Here is a 19,724-nt window from a genome sequence, read left to right as displayed (position 1 = left end):
GACTACCGTGTAAATCTGGCTTTGATCCCTAAAGTGTTTGGTATGGTTGGATAGAGGGCTTCAAAGGCTACCAGATGGTTTTTGTCCGGTCGCTAAACTCAAAAAAATAACCGAGTTATGGCCTTGCAAAGTTTAAGCGTTACACAGTTTGGGGAAGTATCTAAGCGGAAGAGGTTTGGTGCGACTACAGTGTAAATCTGGCTTTGATTCCTAAAGTGTTTGGTATGGTTGGATAGAGGACTTCAAGGGCTACCAGATGGTTTTTGTCCGGTCGCTGAATTCGAAGAAATAACCAAGTTATGGCCTTGCAAAGTTTCAGCTTTACATAGTTTGAGGAAGTACGTAAGCGGAAGAGGTTTGGTGCGACTACCGTGTAAATCTGGCTTTGATCACTAAAGTGTTTAATATGGTTGGATAGAGGGCTTCAAAGGCTACCAGATGGTTTTTGTCCGGTCGCTAAACTCAAAAAAATAACCGAGTTATAGGCTGGCAAAGTTTAAGCGTTACACAGTCTGGGGAAGTATCTAAGCGGAAGAGGTTTGGTGCGACTACTGTGTAAATCTGGATTTGATCCCTAAAGTGTTTAGTATGGTTGGATAGAGGGCTTCAAGGGCTAATGCAACGTTTTTGTCCGGTCACTAAATTCAAAAAAACAACCGAGTTATGACCTGGCAAAGTTTAAGCGTTACACAGTTTGGGGAAGTATATAAGCGGAAGAGGTTTTGTGCGACTACAGTGTAAGTCTGGCTTTGACTCCTAAAGTGTTTGGTATGGTTGGATAGAGGACTTCAAGGGCTACCAGATGGTTTTTGTCCGGTCGCTAAACTCAAAAAAAAACCGAGTTATGGCCTTGCAAAGTTTAAGCGTTACACAGTTTGGGGAAGTATCTAAACGGAAGAGGTTTGGTGCGACTACAGTGTAAATCTGGCTTTGATTCCTAAAGTGTTTGGTATGGTTGGATAGAGGACTTCAAGGGCTACCAGATGGTTTTTGTCCGGTCGCTGAAATCGAAAAAATAACCAAGTTATGGCCTTGCAAAGTTTCAGCTTTACTTAGTCTGAGGAAGTACCTAAGCGGAACAGGTTTTGTACGAGCACTGTGTAAATCTGGCTTTGATTCCTAAAGTGTTTGGTATTGTTGGATAGAGGACTTCAAGGGCTAATGCAACGTTTTTGTCCGGTCGCTGAATTCAAAAAAATAACCGAGTTATGGCCTTGCAAAGTTTAACCTTTACACAGTCTGAGGAAGTACCTAAGCGGAACAGGTTTTGTGCGAGCACTGTGTAAATCTGGCTTTGATCCCTAAAGTGTTTGGTATTGTTGGATAGAGGGCTTCAAGAGCTACCAAACTGTTTTTGTCCGGTCGCTGTAACCCAAAAAACAACCGAGTTATAACGTTTTTACGGCTTCTCCCATAATAGGGAGAACCCGTAAAAGTGTAATAACTCCCTTATTTGGGCAGCTAGAAGGCTGAAATTTTCAGGACGGTCACTCACCAACCCCACAAAGCTTTCAAAAGGGTTTCATCAATTTTCGGCCAGTTTTTCCCAATTTTTTCCGAGTAAAACACTGCAAAGTTTAGTGCCGTCAAAGTCGGCGTAAAATCCGCATAAAGCTTTTACCTAATATTCTCCAGAAACTATTCAGCATAAGATCAGATGTTTTAATAAAGTTTCCCGTTCGCTCGTGTAAAGTTTTCATCAAACTTAAAAGTAATTACCAGGCAAAGGAGGAGTTGGATGTTGTAAGTGGAAAAATCCCCTTTATACCGAACAATTTTCATCCAAAAAAGGAAAATATCAGTAATTTACCGGAATTTCGTTCTTGACCGCTTTTTATTGGCGACGACAAATTTTACGACGTTTTAGAGCAACTTTCGAGGACCGCAAATATATTACCAGTTATTATTATATGCATCCGGGAAATTTCCTAGAGTTTATCTAGGTAATAAACAATTTTTCCCCAAGGTTTTCCGGGCTTAGGTCGTTTCGGAGCGATTTGACTTTTTTGTGACTTGTTTTTGATGTTTTGATTTTGCGTAAATATCCGTAGTGGTTGTGAGTAGCTGTCCTGAAAATTTCAGCCCTCTAGCTGCTCAAATAACGGAGTTATTCCATTTTGGAAACTGTTATGGGAGAAGCCGTAAAAACGTTATAACTCGGTTGCTTTTTGAGTTTTGGCGACCGGACAAAAACCATTTTGTAGCTCTTGGAGTCCTCTATCCAACCATACCAAACACTTTAGGGTTTATCGCCAGAACTTCGTGAAAAACTTCTGAAATTCGTGTGTAGCTCCGTTAGGACCTTGAGAAGCTACAATAAAAATTTCAGCCCTCTAGCTGCTCAAATAACGGAGTTATTCCATTTTGGAAACTGTTATGGGAGAAGCCGTAAAAACGTTATAACTCGGTTGCTTTTTGAGTTTTGGCGACCGGACAAAAACCATTTTGTAGCTCTTGGAGTCCTCTATCCAACCATACCAAACACTTTAGGGTTTATCGCCAGAACTTCGTGAAAAACTTCTGAAATTCGTGTGTAGCTCCGTTAGCACCTTGAGAAGCTACAATAAAAATTTCAGCCCTCTAGCTGCTCAAATAACGGAGTTATTCCATTTTGGAAACTGTTATGGGAGAAGCCGTAAAAACGTTATAACTCGGTTGTTTTTTGAGTTACAGCGACCGGACAAAAACTGTCTGTTAGCTCTTTAAGTCCTCTATCCAACCATACTAAACACTTTAGGAGTCAAAGCCAGACTTACACTGTAGTCGCACAAAACCTCTTCCGCTTAGATCCTTCCCCAAACTGTGTAACGCTTAAACTTTGCAAGGCCATAACTCGGTTATTTTTTTGAATTTAGCGACCGAACAAAAACCATCTAGTAGCCCTTGAAGTCCTCTATCCAACCATACTAAACACTTTAGGAATCAAAGCCAGATTTACACTGTAGTCGCACCAAACCTCTTCCGCTTAGATACTTCCTCAAACTGTGTAACGCTTTAACTTCACCAGGCCATAACTCGGTTATTTTTTCGATTTTAGCGACCGGACAAAAACGCTGCATTAGCCCTTGAAATCCTCTATCCAACCATACTAAACACTTTAGGAGTCAAAGCCAGACTGACACTGTAGTCGCACAAAACCTCTTCCGCTTAGATCCTTCCCCAAACTGTGTAACGCTTAAACTTTGCAAGGCCATAACTCGGTTATTTTTTTGAATTTAGCGACCGGACAAAAACCATCTAGTAGCCCTTGAAGTCCTCTATACAACCATACTAAACACTTTAGGAATCAAAGCAGATTTACACTGTAGTCGCACAAAACCTCTTCCGCTTAGATACTTCCCCAAACTGTGTAACGCTTAAACTTTGCCAGGTCATAACTCGGTTGTTTTTTTGAATTTAGTAACCGGGCAAAAACGTTGCATTAGCCCTTGAAGCCTTCTATCCAACCATACCAAACACTTTAGGAATCAAAGCCAGGTTTACACTGTAGTCGCACAAAACCTCTTCCGCTTAGATACTTCCTCAAACTGTGTAACGCTTAAACTTCACCAGGCCATAACTTGGTTATTTTTTCGATTTTAGCGACCGGACAAAAACGTTGCATTAGCCCTTGAAGTCCTCTATCCAACCATACCAAACACTTTAGGGGTCAAAGCCAGATTTACACTGTAGTCGCGCAAAACCTCTTCCGCTTAGGTACTTCCTCAGACTGTGTAAAGCTTAAACTTTGCCAGGTCATAACTCGGTTATTTTTTTGAATTTAGCGACCGGACAAAAACCGTCTGGTAGCCCTTGAAATCCTCTATCCAACCATACCAAACACTTTAGGAATCAAAGCCAGATTTACACTGTAGTCGCACCAAACCTCTTCCGCTTAGATACTTCCTCAAACTGTGTAACGCTTTAACTTCACCAGGCCATAACTCGGTTATTTTTTCGATTTTAGCGACCGGACAAAAACGTTGCATTAGCCCTTGAAGTCCTCTATCCAACCATACCAAACACTTTAGGGGTCAAAGCCAGATTTACACTGTAGTCGCACCAAACCTCTTCCGCTTAGATACTTCCTCAAACTGTGTAACGCTTAACCTTCACCAGGCCATAACTCGGTTATTTTTTTGATTTTAGCGACCGGACAAAAACGTTGCATTAGCCCTTGAAATCCTCTATCCAACCACACTAAACACTTTAGGAGTCAAAGCCAGACTTACACTGTAGTCGCACAAAACCTCTTCCGCTTAGATCCTTCCCCAAACTGTGTAACGCTGAAACTTTGCAAGGCCATAACTCGGTTATTTTTTTGAATTTAGCGACCGGACAAAAACCATCTAGTAGCCCTTGAAGTCCTCTATCCAACCATACTAAACACTTTAGGAATCAAAGCCAGATTTACACTGTAGTCGCACCAAACCTCTTCCGCTTAGATACTTCCTCAAACTGTGTAACGCTTAAACTTCACCAGGCCATAACTCGGTTATTTTTTCGATTTTAGCGACCGGACAAAAACGCTGCATTAGCCCTTGAAATCCTCTATGCAACCATACTAAACACTTTAGGAGTCAAAGCCAGACTTACACTGTAGTCGCACCAAATCTCTTCCGCTTAGATACTTCCCCAAACTGTGTAACGCTTAAACTTTGCCAGGTCATAACTCGGTTATTTTTTTGAGTTTAGTGACCGGACAAAAACGTTGCATTAGCCCTTGAAGCCCTCTATCCAACCATACCAAACACTTTAGGAATCAAAGCCAGATTTACACTGTAGTCGCACCAAACCTCTTCCGCTTAGATACTTCCTCAAACTGTGTAACGCTTAAATTTTGCCAGGTCATAACTCGGTTGTTTTTTTGAATTTAGCGACCGGACAAAAACCATCTGGTAGCCCTTGAAGCCCTCTATCCAACCATACCAAACACTTTAGGAATCAAAGCCAGATTTACACTGTAGTCGCACAAAACCTCTTCCGCTTAGATCCTTCCCCAAACTGTGTAACGCTTAAACTTTGCAAGGCCATAACTCGGTTATTTTTTTGAATTTAGCGACCGGACAAAAACCATCTAGTAGCCCTTGAAGTCCTCTATACAACCATACTAAACACTTTAGGAATCAAAGCAGATTTACACTGTAGTCGCACAAAACCTCTTCCGCTTAGATACTTCCCCAAACTGTGTAACGCTTAAACTTTGCCAGGTCATAACTCGGTTGTTTTTTTGAATTTAGTAACCGGGCAAAAACGTTGCATTAGCCCTTGAAGCCTTCTATCCAACCATACCAAACACTTTAGGAATCAAAGCCAGGTTTACACTGTAGTCGCACAAAACCTCTTCCGCTTAGATACTTCCTCAAACTGTGTAACGCTTAAACTTCACCAGGCCATAACTTGGTTATTTTTTCGATTTTAGCGACCGGACAAAAACGTTGCATTAGCCCTTGAAGTCCTCTATCCAACCATACCAAACACTTTAGGGGTCAAAGCCAGATTTACACTGTAGTCGCGCAAAACCTCTTCCGCTTAGGTACTTCCTCAGACTGTGTAAAGCTTAAACTTTGCCAGGTCATAACTCGGTTATTTTTTTGAATTTAGCGACCGGACAAAAACCGTCTGGTAGCCCTTGAAGTCCTCTATCCAACCATACTAAACACTTTAGGAATCAAAGCCAGATTTACACTGTAGTCGCACCAAACCTCTTCCGCTTAGATACTTCCTCAAACTGTGTAACGCTTTAACTTCACCAGGCCATAACTCGGTTATTTTTTCGATTTTAGCGACCGGACAAAAACGCTGCATTAGCCCTTGAAATCCTCTATCCAACCATACTAAACACTTTAGGAGTCAAAGCCAGACTGACACTGTAGTCGCACAAAACCTCTTCCGCTTAGATCCTTCCCCAAACTGTGTAACGCTTAAACTTTGCAAGGCCATAACTCGCTTATTTTTTTGAATTTAGCGACCGGACAAAAACCATCTAGTAGCCCTTGAAGTCCTCTATACAACCATACTAAACACTTTAGGAATCAAAGCAGATTTACACTGTAGTCGCACAAAACCTCTTCCGCTTAGATACTTCCTCAAACTGTGTAACGCTTAAACTTCACCAGGCCATAACTTGGTTATTTTTTCGATTTTAGCGACCGGACAAAAACGTTGCATTAGCCCTTGAAGTCCTCTATCCAACCATACCAAACACTTTAGGGGTCAAAGCCATATTTACACTGTAGTCGCGCAAAACCTCTTCCGCTTAGGTACTTCCTCAGACTGTGTAAAGCTTAAACTTTGCCAGGTCATAACTCGGTTATTTTTTTGAATTTAGCGACCGGACAAAAACCGTCTGGTAGCCCTTGAAATCCTCTATCCAACCATACCAAACACTTTAGGAATCCAAGCCAGATTTACACTGTAGTCGCACCAAACCTCTTCCGCTTAGATACTTCCTCAAACTGTGTAACGCTTTAACTTCACCAGGCCATAACTCGGTTATTTTTTCGATTTTAGCGACCGGACAAAAACGTTGCATTAGCCCTTGAAGTCCTCTATCCAACCATACCAAACACTTTAGGGGTCAAAGCCAGATTTACACTGTAGTCGCACCAAACCTCTTCCGCTTAGATACTTCCTCAAACTGTGTAACGCTTAACCTTCACCAGGCCATAACTCGGTTATTTTTTCGATTTTAGCGACCGGACAAAAACGTTGCATTAGCCCTTGAAGTCCTCTATCCAACCACACTAAACACTTTAGCAGTCAAAGCCAGACTTACACTGTAGTCGCACAAAACCTCTTCCGCTTAGATCCTTCCCCAAACTGTGTAACGCTGAAACTTTGCAAGGCCATAACTCGGTTATTTTTTTGAATTTAGCGACCGGACAAAAACCATCTAGTAGCCCTTGAAGTCCTCTATCCAACCATACTAAACACTTTAGGAATCAAAGCCAGATTTACACTGTAGTCGCACCAAACCTCTTCCGCTTAGATACTTCCTCAAACTGTGTAACGCTTAAACTTCACCAGGCCATAACTCGGTTATTTTTTCGATTTTAGCGACCGGACAAAAACGTTGCATTAGCCCTTGAAATCCTCTATCCAACCATACTAAACACTTTAGGAGTCAAAGCCAGACTTACACTGTAGTCGCACCAAATCTCTTCCGCTTAGATACTTCCCCAAACTGTGTAACGCTTAAACTTTGCCAGGTCATAACTCGGTTATTTTTTTGAGTTTAGTGACCGGACAAAAACGTTGCATTAGCCCTTGAAGCCCTCTATCCAACCATACCATCACTTTAGGAATCAAAGCCAGATTTACACTGTAGTCGCACCAAACCTCTTCCGCTTAGATACTTCCTCAAACTGTGTAACGCTTAAATTTTGCCAGGTCATAACTCGGTTGTTTTTTTGAATTTAGCGACCGGACAAAAACCATCTGGTAGCCCTTGAAGCCCTCTATCCAACCATACCAAACACTTTAGGAATCAAAGCCAGACTTACACTGGAAAACTAACCGAGTTATTGGAGTTTCAGTTTGAGGGAAAAACACTGTTTGTCCAGGCAACTTGCACTTTGCGATAATTAATTTTTGAGGGAACAAAATATCCGTTTGGGGGAGGATTTCCGGGGGAAATTCACTGTTGACAGCAAAAATACAAGGCCGACGCCGAGCTAGAGATAATCCGAGGGACGTTTTGAAGGAAATTACGTTTATCTGTCTGTTGTACAGTTTTTAAATTTTCTACTCCCTAATTTGGGTTGGATTTGCTTGATTTTGCGTGTACACCTCCGTAAGGGTCCTAACTAACTACCCTGCAAATTTCAGCCCTCTAGCTGCCCAAATAAGGGAGTTATAACTCGGTTGCTTTTTGAGTTTTGGCGACCGGACAAAAACCATTTTGTAGCTCTTGGAGTCCTCTATCCAACCATACCAAACACTTTAGGGTTTATCGCCAGAACTTCGTGAAAAACTTCTGAAATTCGTGTGTAGCTCCGTTAGGACCTTGTGAAGCTACAATAAAAATTTCAGCCCTCTAGCTGCTCAAATAACGGAGTTATTCCATTTTGGAAACTGTTATGGGAGAAGCCGTAAAAACGTTATAACTCGGTTGCTTTTTGAGTTTTGGCGACCGGACAAAAACCATTTTGTAGCTCTTGGAGTCCTCTATCCAACCATACCAAACACTTTAGGGTTTATCGCCAGAACTTCGTGAAAAACTTCTGAAATTCGTGTGTAGCTCCGTTAGGACCTTGAGAAGCTACAATAAAAATTTCAGCCCTCTAGCTGCTCAAATAACGGAGTTATTCCATTTTGGAAACTGTTATGGGAGAAGCCGTAAAAACGTTATAACTCGGTTGCTTTTTGAGTTTTGGCGACCGGACAAAAACCATTTTGTAGCTCTTGGAGTCCTCTATCCAACCATACCAAACACTTTAGGGTTTATCGCCAGAACTTCGTAAAAAACTTCTGAAATTCGTGTGTAGCTCCGTTAGGACCTTGAGAAGCTACAATAAAAATTTCAGCCCTCTAGCTGCTCAAATAACGGAGTTATTCCATTTTGGAAACTGTTATGGGAGAAGCCGTAAAAACGTTATAACTCGGTTGTTTTTTGAGTTACAGCGACCGGACAAAAACTGTCTGTTAGCTCTTTAAGTCCTCTATCCAACCATACTAAACACTTTAGGAGTCAAAGCCAGATTTACACTGTAGTCGCACCAAACCTCTTCCGCTTAGATACTTCCTCAAACTGTGTAACGCTTTAACTTCACCAGGCCATAACTCGGTTATTTTTTCGATTTTAGCGACCGGACAAAAACGTTGCATTAGCCCTTGAAATCCTCTATCCAACCATACTAAACACTTTAGGAGTCAAAGCCAGACTTACACTGTAGTCGCACAAAACCTCTTCCGCTTAGATCCTTCCCCAAACTGTGTAACGCTTAAACTTTGCAAGGCCATAACTCGGTTATTTTTTTGAATTTAGCGACCGGACAAAAACCATCTAGTAGCCCTTGAAGTCCTCTATCCAACCATACTAAACACTTTAGGAATCAAAGCCAGATTTACACTGTAGTCGCACAAAACCTCTTCCGCTTAGATACTTCCCCAAACTGTGTAACGCTTAAATTTTGCCAGGTCATAACTCGGTTATTTTTTCGATTTTAACGACCGGACAAAAACGCTGCATTAGCCCTTAAAGTCCTCTATCCAACCATACCAAACACTTTAGGGGTCAAAGCCAGATTTACACTGTAGTCGCACCAAACCTCTTCCGCTTAGATACTTCCTCAAACTGTGTAACGCTTAAACTTCACCAGGCCATAACTCGGTTATTTTTTCGATTTTAGCGACCGGACAAAAACGTTGCATTAGCCCTTGAAATCCTCTATCCAACCATACTAAACACTTTAGGAGTCAAAGCCAGACTTACACTGTAGTCGCACAAAACCTCTTCCGCTTAGATCCTTCCCCAAACTGTGTAACGCTTAAACTTTGCAAGGCCATAACTCGGTTATTTTTTTGAATTTAGCGACCGGACAAAAAACCATCTAGTAGCCCTTGAAGTCCTCTATCCAACCATACTAAACACTTTAGGAATCAAAGCCAGATTTACACTGTAGTCGCACCAAACCTCTTCCGCTTAGATACTTCCTCAAACTGTGTAACGCTTAAACTTCACCAGGCCATAACTCGGTTATTTTTTCGATTTTAGCGACCGGACAAAAACGTTGCATTAGCCCTTGAAATCCTCTATCCAACCATACTAAACACTTTAGGAGTCAAAGCCAGACTTACACTGTAGTCGCACCAAATCTCTTCCGCTTAGATACTTCCCCAAACTGTGTAACGCTTAAACTTTGCCAGGTCATAACTCGGTTGTTTTTTTGAATTTAGCGACCGGACAAAAACCATCTGGTAGCCCTTGAAGCCCTCTATCCAACCATACCAAACACTTTAGGAATCAAAGCCAGACTTACACTGGAAAACTAACCGAGTTATTGGAGTTTCAGTTTGAGGGAAAAACACTGTTTGTCCAGGCAACTTGCACTTTGCGATAATTAATTTTTGAGGGAACAAAATATCCGTTTGGGGGAGGATTTCCGGGGGAAAGTTCATTGTTGACAGCACGTACGTTTGTTTTTTGAGTTAGATTAATGAAATTTTGTGTGAAGATTCTGGCTTTGATTCCTAAAGTGTTTGGTATGGTTGGATAGAGGGCTTCAAGGGCTACCAGATGGTTTTTGTCCGGTCGCTGAACTCGTAAAAATAACCGAGTTATGGCCTTGCAAAGTTTCAGCTTTACATAGTTTGAGGAAGTACGTAAGCGGAAGAGGTTTGGTGCGACTACCGTGTAAATCTGGCTTTGATCTCTAAAGTGTTTGGTATGGTTGGATAGAGGGCTTCAAAGGCTACCAGATGGTTTTTGTCCGGTCGCTAAACTCAAAAAAATAACCGAGTTATAGGCTGGCAAAGTTTAAGCGTTACACAGTCTGGGGAAGTATCTAAGCGGAAGAGGTTTGGTGCGACTACAGTGTAAATCTGGATTTGATCCCTAAAGTGTTTAGTATGGTTGGATAGAGGGCTTCAAGGGCTAATGCAGCGTTTTTGTCCGGTCACTAAATTCAAAAAAACAACCGAGTTATGACCTGGCAAAGTTTAAGCGTTACACAGTCTGGGGAAGTATCTAAGCGGAAGAGGTTTGGTGCGACTACAGTGTAAGTCTGGATTTGACTCCTAAAGTGTTTGGTATGGTTGGATAGAGGACTGCAAGGGCTACCAGATGGTTTTTGTCCGGTCGCTGAAATCGAAAAAATAACCGAGTTATGGCCTTACAAAGTTTAAGCGTTACACAGTTTGGGGAAGTACGTAAGCGGAAGAGGTTTGGTGCGACTACCGTGTAAATCTGGCTTTGATCCCTAAAGTGTTTGGTATGGTTGGATAGAGGGCTTCAAAGGCTACCAGATGGTTTTTGTCCGGTCGCTAAACTCAAAAAAATAACCGAGTTATGGCCTTGCAAAGTTTAAGCGTTACACAGTTTGGGGAAGTATCTAAGCGGAAGAGGTTTGGTGCGACTACAGTGTAAATCTGGCTTTGATTCCTAAAGTGTTTGGTATGGTTGGATAGAGGACTTCAAGGGCTACCAGATGGTTTTTGTCCGGTCGCTGAATTCGAAGAAATAACCAAGTTATGGCCTTGCAAAGTTTCAGCTTTACATAGTTTGAGGAAGTACGTAAGCGGAAGAGGTTTGGTGCGACTACCGTGTAAATCTGGCTTTGATCACTAAAGTGTTTAATATGGTTGGATAGAGGGCTTCAAAGGCTACCAGATGGTTTTTGTCCGGTCGCTAAACTCAAAAAAATAACCGAGTTATAGGCTGGCAAAGTTTAAGCGTTACACAGTCTGGGGAAGTATCTAAGCGGAAGAGGTTTGGTGCGACTACAGTGTAAATCTGGATTTGATCCCTAAAGTGTTTAGTATGGTTGGATAGAGGGCTTCAAGGGCTAATGCAACGTTTTTGTCCGGTCACTAAATTCAAAAAAACAACCGAGTTATGACCTGGCAAAGTTTAAGCGTTACACAGTTTGGGGAAGTATCTAAGCGGAAGAGGTTTTGTGCGACTACAGTGTAAGTCTGGCTTTGACTCCTAAAGTGTTTGGTATGGTTGGATAGAGGACTTCAAGGGCTACCAGATGGTTTTTGTCCGGTCGCTAAACTCAAAAAAATAACCAAGTTATAGGCTGGCAAAGTTTAAGCGTTACACAGTTTGGGGAAGTACGTAAGCGGAAGAGGTTTGGTGCGACTACCGTGTAAATCTGGCTTTGATCCCTAAAGTGTTTGGTATGGTTGGATAGAGGGCTTCAAAGGCTACCAGATGGTTTTTGTCCGGTCGCTAAACTCAAAAAAATAACCGAGTTATGGCCTTGCAAAGTTTAAGCGTTACACAGTTTGGGGATGTATCTAAACGGAAGAGGTTTGGTGCGACTACAGTGTAAATCTGGCTTTGATTCCTAAAGTGTTTGGTATGGTTGGATAGAGGACTTCAAGGGCTACCAGATGGTTTTTGTCCGGTCGCTGAATTCGAAGAAATAACCAAGTTATGGCCTTGCAAAGTTTCAGCTTTTCATAGTTTGAGGAAGTACGTAAGCGGAAGAGGTTTGGTGCGACTACCGTGTAAATCTGGCTTTGATTCCTAAAGTGTTTGGTATGGTTGGATAGAGGACTTCAAGGGCTACCCGATGGTTTTTGTCCGGTCGCTGTAACCCAAAAAACAACCGAGTTATAACGTTTTTACGGCTTCTCCCATAATAGGGAGAACCCGTAAAAGTGTAATAACTCCCTTATTTGGGCAGCTAGAAGGCTGAAATTTTCAGGACGGTCACTCACCAACCCCACAAAGCTTTCAAAAGGGTTTCATCAATTTTCGGCCAGTTTTTCCCAATTTTTTTCGAGTAAAACACTGCAAAGTTTAGTGCCGTCAAAGTCGGCGTAAAATTCGCATAAAGCTTTTACCTAATATTCTCCAGAAACTATTCAGCATAAGATCAGATGTTTTAATAAAGTTTCCCGTTCGCTCGTGTAAAGTTTTCATCAAACTTAAAAGTAATTACCAGGCAAAGGAGGAGTTGGATGTTGTAAGTGGAAAAATCCCCTTTATACCGAACAATTTTCATCCAAAAAAGGAAAATATCAGTAATTTACCGGAATTTCGTTCTTGACCGCTTTTTATTGGCGAGGACAAATTTTACGACGTTTTAGAGCAACTTTCGAGGACCGCAAATATATTACCAGTTATTATTATATGCATCCGGGAAATTTCCTAGAGTTTATCTAGGTAATAAACAATTTTTCCCCAAGGTTTTCCGGGCTTAGGTCGTTTCGGAGCGATTTGACTTTTTTGTGACTTGTTTTTGATGTTTTGATTTTGCGTAAATATCCGTGGTGGTTGTGAGTAGCTGTCCTGAAAATTTCAGCCCTCTAGCTGCTCAAATAACGGAGTTATTCCATTTTGGAAACTGTTATGGGAGAAGCCGTAAAAACGTTATAACTCGGTTGCTTTTTGAGTTTTGGCGACCGGACAAAAACCATTTTGTAGCTCTTGGAGTCCTCTATCCAACCATACCAAACACTTTAGGGTTTATCGCCAGAACTTCGTGAAAAACTTCTGAAATTCGTGTGTAGCTCCGTTAGGACCTTGAGAAGCTACAATAAAAATTTCAGCCCTCTAGCTGCTCAAATAACGGAGTTATTCCATTTTGGAAACTGTTATGGGAGAAGCCGTAAAAACGTTATAACTCGGTTGCTTTTTGAGTTTTGGCGACCGGACAAAAACCATTTTGTAGCTCTTGGAGTCCTCTATCCAACCATACCAAACACTTTAGGGTTTATCGCCAGAACTTCGTGAAAAACTTCTAAAATTCGTGTGTAGCTCCGTTAGGACCTTGAGAAGCTACAATAAAAATTTCAGCCCTCTAGCTGCTCAAATAACGGAGTTATTCCATTTTGGAAACTGTTATGGGAGAAGCCGTAAAAACGTTATAACTCGGTTGTTTTTTGAGTTACAGCGACCGGACAAAAACTGTCTGTTAGCTCTTTAAGTCCTCTATCCAACCATACTAAACACTTTAGGAGTCAAAGCCAGACTTACACTGTAGTCGCACAAAACCTCTTCCGCTTAGATCCTTCCCCAAACTGTGTAACGCTTAAACTTTGCAAGGCCATAACTCGGTTATTTTTTTGAATTTAGCGACCGGACAAAAACCATCTAGTAGCCCTTGAAGGCCTCTATCCAACCATACTAAACACTTTAGGAATCAAAGCCAGATTTACACTGTAGTCGCACAAAACCTCTTCCGCTTAGATACTTCCCCAAACTGTGTAACGCTTAAACTTTGCCAGGTCATAACTCGGTTGTTTTTTTGAATTTAGTAACCGGGCAAAAACGTTGCATTAGCCCTTGAAGCCTTCTATCCAACCATACCAAACACTTTAGGAATCAAAGCCAGGTTTACACTGTAGTCGCACAAAACCTCTTCCGCTTAGATACTTCCTCAAACTGTGTAACGCTTAAACTTCACCAGGCCATAACTTGGTTATTTTTTCGATTTTAGCGACCGGACAAAAACGTTGCATTAGCCCTTGAAGTCCTCTATCCAACCATACCAAACACTTTAGGGGTCAAAACCAGATTTACACTGTAGTCGCGCAAAACCTCTTCCGCTTAGGTACTTCCTCAGACTGTGTAAAGCTTAAACTTTGCCAGGTCATAACTCGGTTATTTTTTTGAATTTAGCGACCGGACAAAAACCGTCTGGTAGCCCTTGAAATCCTCTATCCAACCATACCAAACACTTTAGGAATCAAAGCCAGATTTACACTGTAGTCGCACCAAACCTCTTCCGCTTAGATACTTCCTCAAACTGTGTAACGCTTTAACTTCACCAGGCCATAACTCGGTTATTTTTTCGATTTTAGCGACCGGACAAAAACGTTGCATTAGCCCTTGAAATCCTCTATCCAACCATACTAAACACTTTAGGAGTCAAAGCCAGACTTACACTGTAGTCGCACAAAACCTCTTCCGCTTAGATCCTTCCCCAAACTGTGTAACGCTTAAACTTTGCAAGGCCATAACTCGGTTATTTTTTTGAATTTAGCGACCGGACAAAAACCATCTAGTAGCCCTTGAAGTCCTCTATCCAACCATACTAAACACTTTAGGAATCAAAGCCAGATTTACACTGTAGTCGCACCAAACCTCTTCCGCTTAGATACTTCCTCAAACTGTGTAACGCTTAAACTTCACCAGGCCATAACTCGGTTATTTTTTCGATTTTAGCGACCGGACAAAAACGTTGCATTAGCCCTTGAAATCCTCTATCCAACCATACTAAACACTTTAGGAGTCAAAGCCAGACTTACACTGTAGTCGCACCAAATCTCTTCCGCTTAGATACTTCCCCAAACTGTGTAACGCTTAAACTTTGCCAGGTCATAACTCGGTTATTTTTTTGAGTTTAGTGACCGGACAAAAACGTTGCATTAGCCCTTGAAGCCCTCTATCCAACCATACGAAACACTTTAGGAATCAAAGCCAGATTTACACTGTAGTCGCACCAAACCTCTTCCGCTTAGATACTTCCTCAAACTGTGTAACGCTTAAATTTTGCCAGGTCATAACTCGGTTGTTTTTTTGAATTTAGCGACCGGACAAAAACCATCTGGTAGCCCTTGAAGCCCTCTATCCAACCATACCAAACACTTTAGGAATCAAAGCCAGACTTACACTGGAAAACTAACCGAGTTATTGGAGTTTCAGTTTGAGGGAAAAACACTGTTTGTCCAGGCAACTTGCACTTTGCGATAATTAATTTTTGAGGGAACAAAATATCCGTTTGGGGGAGGATTTCCGGGGGAAAGTTCACTGTTGACAGCACGTACGTTTGTTTTTTGAGTTAGATTAATGAAATTTTGTGTGAAGATTCTGGCTTTGATTCCTAAAGTGTTTGGTATGGTTGGATAGAGGGCTTCAAGGGCTACCAGATGGTTTTTGTCCGGTCGCTGAACTCGTAAAAATAACCGAGTTATGGCCTTGCAAAGTTTCAGCTTTACATAGTTTGAGGAAGTACGTAAGCGGAAGAGGTTTGGTGCGACTACCGTGTAAATCTGGCTTTGATCTCTAAAGTGTTTGGTATGGTTGGATAGAGGGCTTCAAAGGCTACCAGATGGTTTTTGTCTGGTCGCTAAACTCAAAAAAATAACCGAGTTATAGGCTGGCAAAGTTTAAGCGTTACACAGTCTGGGGAAGTATCTAAGCGGAAGAGGTTTGGTGCGACTACAGTGTAAATCTGGATTTGATCCCTAAAGTGTTTAGTATGGTTGGATAGAGGGCTTCAAGGGCTAATGCAGCGTTTTTGTCCGGTCACTAAATTCAAAAAAACAACCGAGTTATGACCTGGCAAAATTTAAGCGTTACACAGTTTGGGGAAGTATCTAAGCGGAAGAGGTTTTGTGCGACTACAGTGTAAGTCTGGCTTTGACTCCTAAAGTGTTTGGTATGGTTGGATAGAGGACTTCAAGGGCTACCAGATGGTTTTTGTCCGGTCACTAAACTCAAAAAAATAACCAAGTTATAGGCTGGCAAAATTTAAGCGTTACACAGTCTGGGGAAGTATCTAAGCGGAAGAGGTTTGGTGCGACTACAGTGTAAGTCTGGATTTGACTCCTAAAGTGTTTGGTATGGTTGGATAGAGGACTGCAAGGGCTACCAGATGGTTTTTGTCCGGTCGCTGAAATCGAAAAAATAACCGAGTTATGGCCTTACAAAGTTTAAGCGTTACACAGTTTGGGGAAGTACGTAAGCGGAAGAGGTTTGGTGCGACTACCGTGTAAATCTGGCTTTGATCCCTAAAGTGTTTGGTATGGTTGGATAGAGGGCTTCAAAGGCTACCAGATGGTTTTTGTCCGGTCGCTAAACTCAAAAAAATAACCGAGTTATGGCCTTGCAAAGTTTAAGCGTTACACAGTTTGGGGAAGTATCTAAGCGGAAGAGGTTTGGTGCGACTACAGTGTAAATCTGGCTTTGATTCCTAAAGTGTTTGGTATGGTTGGATAGAGGACTTCAAGGGCTACCAGATGGTTTTTGTCCGGTCGCTGAATTCGAAGAAATAACCAAGTTATGGCCTTGCAAAGTTTCAGCTTTACATAGTTTGAGGAAGTACGTAAGCGGAAGAGGTTTGGTGCGACTACCGTGTAAATCTGGCTTTGATCACTAAAGTGTTTAATATGGTTGGATAGAGGGCTTCAAAGGCTACCAGATGGTTTTTGTCCGGTCGCTAAACTCAAAAAAATAACCGAGTTATAGGCTGGCAAAGTTTAAGCGTTACACAGTCTGGGGAAGTATCTAAGCGGAAGAGGTTTGGTGCGACTACAGTGTAAATCTGGATTTGATCCCTAAAGTGTTTAGTATGGTTGGATAGAGGGCTTCAAGGGCTAATGCAACGTTTTTGTCCGGTCACTAAATTCAAAAAAACAACCGAGTTATGACCTGGCAAAGTTTAAGCGTTACACAGTTTGGGGAAGTATCTATGCGGAAGAGGTTTTGTGCGACTACAGTGTAAGTCTGGCTTTGACTCCTAAAGTGTTTGGTATGGTTGGATAGAGGACTTCAAGGGCTACCAGATGGTTTTTGTCCGGTCGCTAAACTCAAAAAAAAAACCGAGTTATGGCCTTGCAAAGTTTAAGCGTTACACAGTTTGGGGAAGTATCTAAACGGAAGAGGTTTGGTGCGACTACAGTGTAAATCTGGCTTTGATTCCTAAAGTGTTTGGTATGGTTGGATAGAGGACTTCAAGGGCTACCAGATGGTTTTTGTCCGGTCGCTGAATTCGAAGAAATAACCAAGTTATGGCCTTGCAAAGTTTCAGCTTTTCATAGTTTGAGGAAGTACGTAAGCGGAAGAGGTTTGGTGCGACTACCGTGTAAATCTGGCTTTGATTCCTAAAGTGTTTGGTATGGTTGGATAGAGGACTTCAAGGGCTACCAGATGGTTTTTGTCCGGTCGCTGAAATCGAAAAAATAACCAAGTTATGGCCTTGCAAAGTTTCAGCTTTACTTAGTCTGAGGAAGTACCTAAGCGGAACAGGTTTTGTACGAGCACTGTGTAAATCTGGCTTTGATTCCTAAAGTGTTTGGTATTGTTGGATAGAGGACTTCAAGGGCTAATGCAACGTTTTTGTCCGGTCGCTGAATTCAAAAAAATAACCGAGTTATGGCCTTGCAAAGTTTAACCTTTACACAGTCTGAGGAAGTACCTAAGCGGAACAGGTTTTGTGCGAGCACTGTGTAAATCTGGCTTTGATCCCTAAAGTGTTTGGTATTGTTGGATAGAGGGCTTCAAGAGCTACCAAACTGTTTTTGTCCGGTCGCTGTAACCCAAAAAACAACCGAGTTATAACGTTTTTACGGCTTCTCCCATAATAGGGAGAACCCGTAAAAGTGTAATAACTCCCTTATTTGGGCAGCTAGAAGGCTGAAATTTTCAGGACGGTCACTCACCAACCCCACAAAGCTTTCAAAAGGGTTTCATCAATTTTCGGCCAGTTTTTCCCAATTTTTTCCGAGTAAAACACTGCAAAGTTTAGTGCCGTCAAAGTCGGCGTAAAATCCGCATAAAGCTTTTACCTAATATTCTCCAGAAACTATTCAGCATAAGATCAGATGTTTTAATAAAGTTTCCCGTTCGCTCGTGTAAAGTTTTCATCAAACTTAAAAGTAATTACCAGGCAAAGGAGGAGTTGGATGTTGTAAGTGGAAAAATCCCCTTTATACCGAACAATTTTCATCCAAAAAAGGAAAATATCAGTAATTTACCGGAATTTCGTTCTTGACCGCTTTTTATTGGCGAGGACAAATTTTACGACGTTTTAGAGCAACTTTCGAGGACCGCAAATATATTACCAGTTATTATTATATGCATCCGGGAAATTTCCTAGAGTTTATCTAGGTAATAAACAATTTTTCCCCAAGGTTTTCCGGGCTTAGGTCGTTTCGGAGCGATTTGACTTTTTTGTGACTTGTTTTTGATGTTTTGATTTTGCGTAAATATCCGTAGTGGTTGTGAGTAGCTGTCCTGAAAATTTCAGCCCTCTAGCTGCTCAAATAACGGAGTTATTCCATTTTGGAAACTGTTATGGGAGAAGCCGTAAAAACGTTATAACTCGGTTGCTTTTTGAGTTTTGGCGACCGGACAAAAACCATTTTGTAGCTCTTGGAGTCCTCTATCCAACCATACCAAACACTTTAGGGTTTATCGCCAGAACTTCGTGAAAAACTTCTGAAATTCGTGTGTAGCTCCGTTAGGACCTTGAGAAGCTACAATAAAAATTTCAGCCCTCTAGCTGCTCAAATAACGGAGTTATTCCATTTTGGAAACTGTTATGGGAGAAGCCGTAAAAACGTTATAACTCGGTTGCTTTTTGAGTTTTGGCGACCGGACAAAAACCATTTTGTAGCTCTTGGAGTCCTCTATCCAACCATACCAAACACTTTAGGGTTTATCGCCAGAACTTCGTGAAAAACTTCTGAAATTCGTGTGTAGCTCCGTTAGCACCTTGAGAAGCTACAATAAAAATTTCAGCCCTCTAGCTGCTCAAATAACGGAGTTATTCCATTTTGGAAACTGTTATGGGAGAAGCCGTAAAAACGTTATAACTCGGTTGTTTTTTGAGTTACAGCGACCGGACAAAAACTGTCTGTTAGCTCTTTAAGTCCTCTATCCAACCATACTAAACACTTTAGGAGTCAAAGCCAGACTTACACTGTAGTCGCACAAAACCTCTTCCGCTTAGATCCTTCCCCAAACTGTGTAACGCTTTAACTTCACCAGGCCATAACTCGGTTATTTTTTCGATTTTAGCGACCGGACAAAAACGCTGCATTAGCCCTTGAAATCCTCTATCCAACCATACTAAACACTTTAGGAGTCAAAGCCAGACTGACACTGTAGTCGCACAAAACCTCTTCCGCTTAGATCCTTCCCCAAACTGTGTAACGCTTAAACTTTGCAAGGCCATAACTCGGTTATTTTTTTGAATTTAGCGACCGGACAAAAACCATCTAGTAGCCCTTGAAGTCCTCTATACAACCATACTAAACACTTTAGGAATCAAAGCAGATTTACACTGTAGTCGCACAAAACCTCTTCCGCTTAGATACTTCCCCAAACTGTGTAACGCTTAAAC

Source organism: Ips typographus, linkage group LG3 (assembly GCF_016097725.1).
Source record: "Ips typographus isolate SLU linkage group LG3, UJ_Ityp_2.0, whole genome shotgun sequence".
Classification (NCBI taxonomy): Eukaryota; Metazoa; Arthropoda; class Insecta; order Coleoptera; family Curculionidae; genus Ips; species Ips typographus.
Note: the sequence above shows the minus strand (reverse complement) of the source record.